Genomic DNA, 10176 nt, shown 5'->3' on the forward strand with positions numbered 1-10176 from the left:
CCCCAAAACATGCCAGCGCCAGGCACCTGTCGGACGGAATTAGCGTACCTAGCGGTCAAACGAAACCTAGTATGCGGAAGCGGTACTACTGACTATTTGGAAGCCCAAAGCCTGTTTAAGTAAGTTAGTCATAACGTTCAAAATAACAATGCGATTTAGAAAGGTGTTGATCAATAAAATTAATTTCAATTTACGTTTTTACTAGGGATATCGAAATTTTTGAATAAAGCCTTGTACTCACATTGACGAAAACCGAGAGCTAACCGTAGGAGTGAGCGAGAGGCAAATACGGGGCTATATCTTTTCGTCGGCTCTGTTTTTCAGCTCGGTACTAAGATGAGCTAAGGAAATATCAGATTTAGGTAATGAATTTCGATCATCGCCGGCCCAAAGACTATGAAATGTAATCTTTGGCGGTGTTTGTGCAAAAGCGTTGTGGAAACAAAAAATAAAAATGGAAAAAAACACAAAAACGGCTGCAGGATGTCAGTGCTGATGAAAAAGGACGCCTAATCCAAGCTGTTGCCCACTATTGTGGGACTTGACCCACAGGAAGCAATACCACTACAGGGCAAATCGGCAGAATAGTTGAAGTGCTGGAGGAGATCCTTTAAAGAATCCCAATGAGAAGGAACTTGCCGAGTGGGACCTCGCTCCCTACATGGACATCCTGTCGTGTGTGTCCTTGCAAAGACTGTAAGTTCTGGTTATAAGAATTTGGTAACGTTGTATTATTATAAGGTTATTCTTAGCAGATCCAGCAGTATAATACGATCTCCGACGAGGAGTTCCATTGGGGAGCTATAGGACTTCACCACCACCATCTACTTGGATGCTAAAGCTGGGTTGCACGACGCGCTGGCTTCTATAGGGTGGAGGAAAAGTGGACGCCTGCTAAGGGACAGCTGGAGGAGCCACTAGCTAGACATTGCCAGGATGCTGGGCGACTTCCTGCAGCATTACCGGAACGACCCCGTTCCCAATCCGGCTCCCTCAAGGTCCATGTTGGCATATTGCAAATGGCGCGGAGAAAATTGCAAAGCATCCGTGACAAGAAAAGGAAGCCTTAAACTACTAATTAATATAAATAAAAATATCCTTTGAAAATTCCATGTATGCATATTCGCCTAATTGTCAATACTGTGGAACCATAGCTTATTTTGTTTTGTTGAAAAAATATACCTGAAAACTGAAAAAATGTACTCTTTTTCATTTTTAGCTACTTTTAAGGCATTTTTATGTTTAATTATTTCGCAAGGAAAATATATGATTTGCTTGCACTTTTTCTACCAAACCTCTTTATTGCAATCTAATAAGATAAAAATCCAAAGAGGGCGAAAAAATGTTCAAATAACAGTTAATAAAATAACATGGAAAAATCTTACGTTCGCGACCGGACAAAAACAAATGGATATATTTCCTTGGGAACAGACTCAATAGAAAGCTACATTAATGCATTTTAAAAGTAAAGTTATTGCTTTAGGACATTCCGTCCCAATTCGCAGATTTTTGCATTTTACTAGATTAAGTCCAAGTCGGCTTCTATTTTGCGTACGTTCGCGACTGGAAGTTTTTTGCCAATTTTATGAAAATGATAGCGCAATAAGCCCCATCATTTACACTAACCAAAGAACTAACAAAATGCTATCGAATAGCAAAAAAAATTAGAAAACGTTTATTTTCTTTTTTTAATTGCACCAAGTGATACGTTCGCGACCATATTTGTATTTCATTATGCAACAGCAGATTCGTCTTTAAAATTCATCAATTTTTTGTTTGTCAAAACAAACCCAGATGCTTGACCGTAAGACTACGCTACACGCATTGCAGGCTTAAGCCTAGTACTCACATCGACGAAAACCGCGAGCTAACCATAGGAGTGAGCGAGAGGCAAATACGCGGCTAACGCTTTTCGTCGGGTCAGTTTTTCAGCGCGGTACTCAGATGAGCTAAAGATATACCAGAAAAAATACCTGACTTAGCGAGTGAATTTCATTGAAACCCCTTGAGCCGCGGCCCAAAGAATAAGAAATGTAATCTTTGGCGGTGTTTGTGCCGAAGCGTTGTGGAAACAACAAATTAAAAATGGAAAAAAACCCCAAAAACGCTTGCAGAATGTCAGTGCAGATAAAAAAGGACGCCTAATCCAAGCTGTTGTGGGTTGTGGGTCTTCATCGACAGGAATCAACAGGGCAAATCAGCAGAATAGTTGAAGTGTTGGACGAGATCTACTAGAGAATCTCAGTGGGAAGGAACATACGTAGTGGGACGTCGCTCCCTACATGGACATCTTTTTAGCAGAACCACCAGAACGATCATCGACAGGCTCTTCATTGGCGAACCACAGGACTCCACCTATACCAGCTATTTGGCAGCTAAAGCGGATATGGAGGACGCGCTGGCATCTATAGGAAGGAGGGCTCCCGCTAAGGTACAGCTGGAGGAGGATGCTGGTCGACCTTCAGCAGCATTAGGCGATAAAACCCCGTTCGCAGTCCGGCTCCCACTTCCTCAAGGTCCAATATGCACATTGGGATTCGGAGCTGGACTACAGATGACGCTGGAAAGATGGCAAAGCATCCGTAGGACAAAAAAAAAGCGTTAAACTTCTAATTAACATGAATAATAACATTCGTTGACCATTTCACTTATTTTTAAACACTGATCGTAAAATGAGCATACATTTCATTACCAAGATTCCTTTGTTTTGTGGTTTCAAAAAGACAAATAGCTTATAAATTGTATATCAAAATTCCTTTTTTCGTTTGTAGCTTACAAATATCAATTAGGGTAGTTCTGGCAGGTGAAGCAATAGGCAACTGTATTAAATGTGGAAAACGGTTAGGCTATGAACAGCCCTGAAATACTCATAAGTTAAAATTGTGTAAGGATGCGATTTGCTGGGGTCGGCGTCTCAGTCAGCCCAGGATCCTTCCCAGATAAATTTATAATCTGTTGAGATAGTTGAGGGCGGGTGTATCGCTCAAAGGGATTTATTTTAGGCACTCCTGTGGTCGGAAACTCGGGATCATACCCAAATGCCTGCGCATTGGAAAAATTTGCAAACTTTTAGGGAAAATTCCCCGCACAAGCAATGCCCCCATGCTGAGAAGAACTGGCTAGAGTTTGCACACATCTAAGGAAAACTCGCTAAGATCACTATACCTGCGTAGCCGCAGGGAAAGCTAGCTAGAACTACAACGCTCGCGTATCCGCAAGGAAATTAGCTTGAACTACAACGCCCGTGTATCCGCAGAGAAAGAGTTAAAATAACATCCCTCACGTAACCGCAAGGACTAGCTAACAAGCCTACACCGCCCGCGTATCCGCAGGGAAACTTGCTAAGTCGGCAACAGCCGCGTATCCGCAGGGAAACTAGCTAGAACTACAACGCCCGCGTATCCGCAGGGAAACAAGCTGGTGCACAGCGATCTCCCATGTCCTTTTTCCCAACCAGGTATTCACGGTATTTTCAATTTCCACAGTCGGACAATATTTCGGTTTATTGTTCTTTTACCTATCCACTCGCACTGAGTGTCCCTGACTTGCTTCATAATGCACATCAAGCCTCTCACCTCGTATTTGCCGCCGCTGATTCTGTGCCGCGTGCTTGATCCATTTGATCTTGTTGTTGCCGGCCGCTGTTATCCTCTGCGGCGTGGCTGGTGCAGATCGGGGTTAGTATATCGAAACTCTTTTTCTTTTGTGAGTTTAGATCATGGTTAGATTCTTGCTGCGATCGAGTTGTGTCTTGGCTGGATATCATCGGTTGGGTAGCCTTGTTGCGGGGTTGCCGTACCTAGGATTCGGTAAAACTGACTATCTAGCTATTTGCTGGCTTTTTGGGTTACAAAAATGTTGTTTTCTAGAAAGCTATTTAGAAATAAGTATGCGGTTATTTTATTAGCCGTAGGGCCGAACTTAAATTGTGTTTTCTCCCTGAGTGGGTTCTTAGTTTAGTTATAGAAACTTTACAATCTATATAAAAAATGTGATCCTTCACAACTGATGCAGAAAATCGAAGAAGTATTTGTCAAATATCTAATTGCCTCTGGAAAGCATAAGAAGTAAATTAATAAATTACAAAATGGATTAAATATTTTTAAGGTATTTTGAAGGTGGGAACTGCAATTTCTTATGAATTCGTTTAGCCTATTAACCCATGCAACAACCTATGTATCCTCAGACAGCACCCCAGAAAAAGGATGCTGTATGTAGATAATGAACAGAATCCACATTAAATTTAAAAAAAGAATACCCTAAATGTATATAAAAAATGTGACTCTTTACACCCCTTTTTACTTTGGGCGGGGGCGCAAAGTGATGGTTACTCGTCCCTTTGTAACTTGGACGCGATAGGTTTCTCCTCAGATTTCCTCCAACCGGCGAAGGTCTCGTTGACGGGGCTTATTCAGCCATGGCAACACTTGAACCCGCAGTCCCTCTGGAATGAGCCCTCCCGGCGTATGAATATTCCACCCTGGTAGGCCGTCAACCATGGCCAGGGAGGTTCGAGCGCAAACCTGGTCCTGGTGGAACCGTCGGCCGTGTGTGTGGTTGTCTCAGGCGACGTGTCTGATGACGATGAGTCGTGTCGTGGCCGGGTGATTCGACGGTGACGGAGTCGTATCGGCGAGAACTGCCTAGCGGCAGCGGCCTGCTGGGAGGTGCTGGGACCGTCAAAAGGATCCGAGCCATGTGTTGGGCGAGACGATGGGGTTGTCGCTTTCCGACGTCGAGCTAATGTCTATAACGACGGCTGCACCGCAGCGGACTTCCTCCTGTCGTCGTCGACTTTTGGCGACCATTGTCCGTGGGCACGGGTGTGGACCGGGTCCGAACACCGACTCGTAGCTCGGGGGTGGCGTTAGCAATATGGTCGTCCTGGTCTCAGAGCCGTTCGATTCGGCATCAGAGATGGGCTCTTATCTGCTGGTCTGCCCGTTCGTTGTCGTCGTCGGTGTCGTCGGGGTGGTATTTTTTCAAGTCGCTGAGGCCGGCGATGCGGCGTCCCATTTATTCTGTTCGGCTCCGTCCAGATACGTCCCTACCATAGTTTTAATGGTCCTATTGGAGTTTTGCTTGGGAATATAATGGGCCGTGTGTTGGACTTCCATTCCCATGCTCTTACAGAACGCCTTGAAAGACCTCCTTGTGAACTGAGTGTCATTGTAACGAAGAGTTTTGGGGTCCCGAAGCGGCTGAGGATTCTATTCCTAAATGCCCTCTCAGAAGTGCTGTCGTGGCTTTTCGAAGTGGGACCAGATCCACCCATTTGTTGAGAGCGTCCAGAAACACGAGACGGTTTTCCCATGCCGAGAGAGTGGGAGGGGACCCATTAAATCGGCGCAGACTACTCTTAAAGGTTCCTCTACTTGACGAGTAAACATTTTTCCAGCTGGTTATAGCTGACTCACCTTGTACTTCTGGCAAGTTTGGCATCGACGAACGTATTGGGTTACTTCTCGAAATAATCCCGGCCAGTAGTACTTTCGGTTGCGATGATGTTGAGTTTCCCACGTCGATATTGAAGATCGTATTGGTACTGCTGAATCTCCAGTGCCCATCTTGCTATCCATCCAGTGGGGTTGTCGATGGAATTTTACCATGTCAGGGCCAGATGGTCGGTCACTACTTCAAATAGATAGCCTTCCAGATAACACCGCATCTTTCGAATGTTCCACACTATGGCCAGGCATTCCTTTTCTATTACGGAGAAGTTTTCCTCGGTCCGGGTTAATCGGCGGCTGGCGTAGGCTATAACCCTTCCTACTCCATCGATGGTCTGGGTCAACACTGCGCCCAATTGCGCCGAAGTTTGGCACAAATCGTCTATACCATGACGCGACGCCGAGGCTTTGAGGGCGACTGGAACCGGATCCGTATGTATCCCTGCTTCGCTTTTAACTTGTCCCAAATACTTCAAGCACCGGTGGAAAAAACTGCATTTCTCTCTGTTGAGTCTCAGGTTCGCCTTGTAGAGTCGCTTGAGGACTTCTCGAAGATTCTCCACGTGTTCCTCGAGGGTAGTACCGATGACTATGATATCATCTAAGTAACCGAACGCGTGTTCCATGTCAGGACCTATGACGCTGTCGAGAGCCCTTTGAAACGTGGCTTTAGCGGAGTGGAGCCCGAAGGGCATCACCTTCCAGTGAAACAGCCCTGGTCCGGGCACCGTAAATGCGGTGTACTCACGACTAGAGGGAGCAACTGGGACTTGCCAATATCGGCTTTTTAAATCAAGAGTTGAGATAAACCGTGGTGAATTCGTGGTAACGGATAGGCGTCGGGTATTGACCGCACATTTAGTTGACGATAATCCACGCACATTCGGATATCCACTGTCTTTTTCCCAACAAGCACTATAGGAGAACTATGTGGACTCTTGGATGGCTCGATCGCGCAGCAGCTCGTCGACTTGTTGATTAATGACGGCTTGCATAGTAGGGTTTTTGGGGTAGTACCGCTGTTTCATGGGTTTATCGTCTCGCATGACGATGTGATGCTCCGCGATACTGGATATCCCTTTGAGGTTGTCAAAACTACTCAACTCTAGAAAGGCTTGCTCCCGTGGAACTACTGTTCCCAGACTACTTCCCGAATCCTTTGTGGTACTAACTGTGGCCAGGACCTCTTCAGGTGCGTGTACTGCCGGATGGAGGTTCCTAGGGGTCTGCTCGTGGAGACTGTGCGTTAGCCCGGTCGATGTCGTCGGCGGAAGGGGTTTCGTTCCTCAGCATGTTCCCCGATTTTGGGCAGTACGGTGCTGCGACAGGAATGCGGCTCCTCGCTTTGATTTTTCCCCAAGCTGCTGGCCCTTGCTTGTTGTGGCCGCCGTCGCCGTCTAGATTTTCCTGAGGGTGCCTCGACTGAATCCGAGTTCGGTGCGCCGTGCCTCGCTGGTAAATCATGTGCTCCTATTGGACCAGGAGGGTCTGCCGCGCACGCCTCGTTCGGTGCGCCGTGTCTCGCTGGTAAACCATGTGCTCCTGTTGGACCAGGAGGGACTGCCGCGCACGCCTCGTTCGGTGCGGCATGCCTCGCTGGTAAACCATGTGCTCCTGCCGGACAGTTGGCGATGTCAGTTGCGTATCCCAGTCGTAGGTTATCCCCTCCACAGTTAAGGGTGGTTTTAATGCAGTAGGGGAAATTTAACCCCAGTAGTAGGTCGTCGAGTACGGTGGGCAAAACTAAGAGGGGCATCCTTACTTGGTTTTGTCCCGGTTGAATGTCTGCCATCAGTGCTTTGGTAAGGTCACGTCGTGACTCGTCGGCTAGTAGGACTCTCGTACGCACCCTTCTCCAGTTATTCCCACGGTTAAGCTCCAGTGCTCTTGATTCACTGATAAAACTTCTAGTCGCGCCGGTGTCTATGGTGGCCATGAATGTTTGCCCGTCGAGGACTACCAGCGCCCGGATCCTCTCCTGCTCGAGCTTTTGGACATGGTTTACTGGCTCGGGTAATTTCCCGGGTTCCTCCAGCGGTCCCCAACCGATCGAAGCCCGTTTTCGTTTCCCGACTCTGATCTTCGGCAGCACTTGAAGGTGGCCACTTCGGCCACATTCCCAGGAAAACAACAACTGGGTTTGCCGGCACACCCTTGCGTAGCGTATGTCTATCGTGGCTTCGTATTCTGGTATTATGGTTCCGTGGTGGGCATCACTCGCTGCCCGAGCCGATGCCTGGGTATATGTGGGTGGGTTGGTCGGCAGTGGGGCCACGTGGGTTCTTGGGATTGGAACAGTCGCTAAACCTTCAGTGCGTGATGTATAGGAGATGGATTGATTCCAATCTCCCCGGCTTCGTACAACTTCGTAGTTCATGACCAACTGCGTCAACTCGGCGTGCGTCTCAAAGTCCTTCCTTCGGGTGAACAGTTGGTATTCCGGTAGCATGTTCTCATAAACTCGTTCTAGTTCCTCGGTGTACCCCGCCCGCTGCATGAGCAAGCGTGGGTCAACTAAGTAAATCTTAAACAGTTCACCTGGCTTCTGGACATGGGTCCGGATCTGGTCCTCCAGCCGCTGAAAGTATCTCGGCGGTAGAAAGATCTCAAAAAATTCTTGTCTTGTTCATTCGGAACCAGCTTTCGGCCCGTCCAATCAATAGAACTGGCATTGCTTGCCTAAGGTAACGTAAATCCACTTGATAAATGGCAGCTCTTTCTTCGATGTGCTCCATAAAGCTGAGAGGGTCGGAACATCCATCAAAGGTGAGACCCCAGCAGGCCATCTTGTCCACTAACGCTACGCAAGAGGTTCCTACCAATGGCTGCTGTTCTGTCTTGTGTGGCACTCCTCCATAGGGGATATTCAGGGTCCGATGTATCATCAGGCTATTACCCGGGCGGTTGCCCGAATTTCCTGCTGGTTGAAACCCGACGTCGCTGGTGAGGGGCAAGATAGCCGGTGACTTTGGTCTGGGACTGCTGGTAGTCTGACTGTAGTAGTCTAGACTGTGGTGTCTCAGGGAGGTCATCTTGATTTGCGAAACCCGCAAGCCTGCTGCGTAGTTCCTCTACGGTTCCAACGCTTATTATTTTTTTATTCCCGCGGTTGGTCCTCGTATTTGATTAGATTTATTTTTATTTATTTTCATTGTTGGTCCTTGTATTTATTCAGATTTATGATTTAATGTCCTCGGCTGATCCTTGTGGACACGCTGTGACTGGGTACGCTGCTCAAACTTGACTGCTCCTTATATACCCGGCGTGGCGGCGACGAGAACTATCTAGCGTGTTGTATGTTAAAAAAAAATTGCTCCACGCTCTGCTGATTTCTTGTAGCTCGTGTCTGGGCTTCGGACTCCTGGAAAAGGACTTTTCGCTTATCTTTTGAATTTCCGACTCGGACAAAAGTTACCCTTATCTAAAGATTTTCTTCAACTATTCCCTGCTCGGGCGCCAATCTGTAAGGATACGAATTGCTGGGGTCGGCGTCTCAGTCAACCCAGGATGCTCCCAAGATAAATTTATAATTTGTTGAGACAGTTGAGGGCGGGTGTATCGGTCAAAGGGATTTATTTTAGGCACTCCTGTGGTCGGAAACTCGGGAACTCTAGCTGGGGATCGTACCCGAATGCCCGCGCATTGGTAAAATTTTCCAACTTTTAGGGAAAATTCCCCCGCACAAGCAATGCCCCCGTGCTGAAAAGAACTGGCTAGAGTTTGCACACAGTATGCCGCTCAGCTGTTAATGAGGAGGCATTCAGCCCACCCTTTCATCGGCCGATCCATAACCCTTTTCCTTCTCCTAGAACGGCCCCTTCGCGGTTGCGGCTATATGAGTGTCTCATGTCCGCCGAGGAAAAACACTTAGTTTACCACATTATAATCATATATATTTACCAACTAACCGAATGCCCGCGCATTAGTAAAATTTTCCAACTTTTAGCCTAGTACTCACATCGACGAAAACCGCGAGCTAACCATAGGAGTGAGCGAGAGCAGAAAGGTGGCTAAAGCTTTTCGTCGGGTCAGCGCGGTACTCAGGTGAGCTAAGGAAATACCAGAAAAAATACCTGATTTCGCGAATGAATTTCGATGAACGCCGTTAGCCGCGGCCCAAAGAATACGAAATTTAATCTTTGGCGGTGTTCGTGCAGAAGCGGTTGGGAATTTAAAAATTTAAAAATGGAAGAAAAACACCCAAAACGGTTAAGGAGGTCAGTGCAGATGAAAATGGACGCCTAATCCAAGCTGTTGCCCATTGTTGTGGAACTTGACCGACAGGAACCAATACCACAGCGGGGCAAATCCGCAGAATAGTTGAAGCGCTGGAGTAGATACACTAGAGAATCCCAGTGGGAAGGAACATGGGACATCGCTCGATCTCCGACGAGCTCTCTATTGAGGACTCCTCCTTCACCAGCTACTTGGCAGCTGGTGATGGAGCGGAGATAGAGGACGTGCCGGCTTCTATAGGGAGGAGGAAATAAGGTCGCCCGCTAAGGGACAGCTGGAGGAGCCATTACCAGCGATTATTGGCCAGCTCGGAGCTGGACTACAGATGGCGCTGGAAAGATGGCGAAGCATCCGTGGGACGAGAAGGAAGCCTTATGCTTCTCATTTACATAAATAAAAACATTCGTTAAAAATTTCATTTATTATACCCGTTACTCGAAGAGTAAAAGGGTATACTAGATTCGTCGGAAAGTATGTAACAGGCAGAAGG

The sequence above is a fragment of the Drosophila subpulchrella genome, unplaced genomic scaffold (genome assembly GCF_014743375.2).
Source record: "Drosophila subpulchrella strain 33 F10 #4 breed RU33 unplaced genomic scaffold, RU_Dsub_v1.1 Primary Assembly Seq370, whole genome shotgun sequence".
Classification (NCBI taxonomy): Eukaryota; Metazoa; Arthropoda; class Insecta; order Diptera; family Drosophilidae; genus Drosophila; species Drosophila subpulchrella.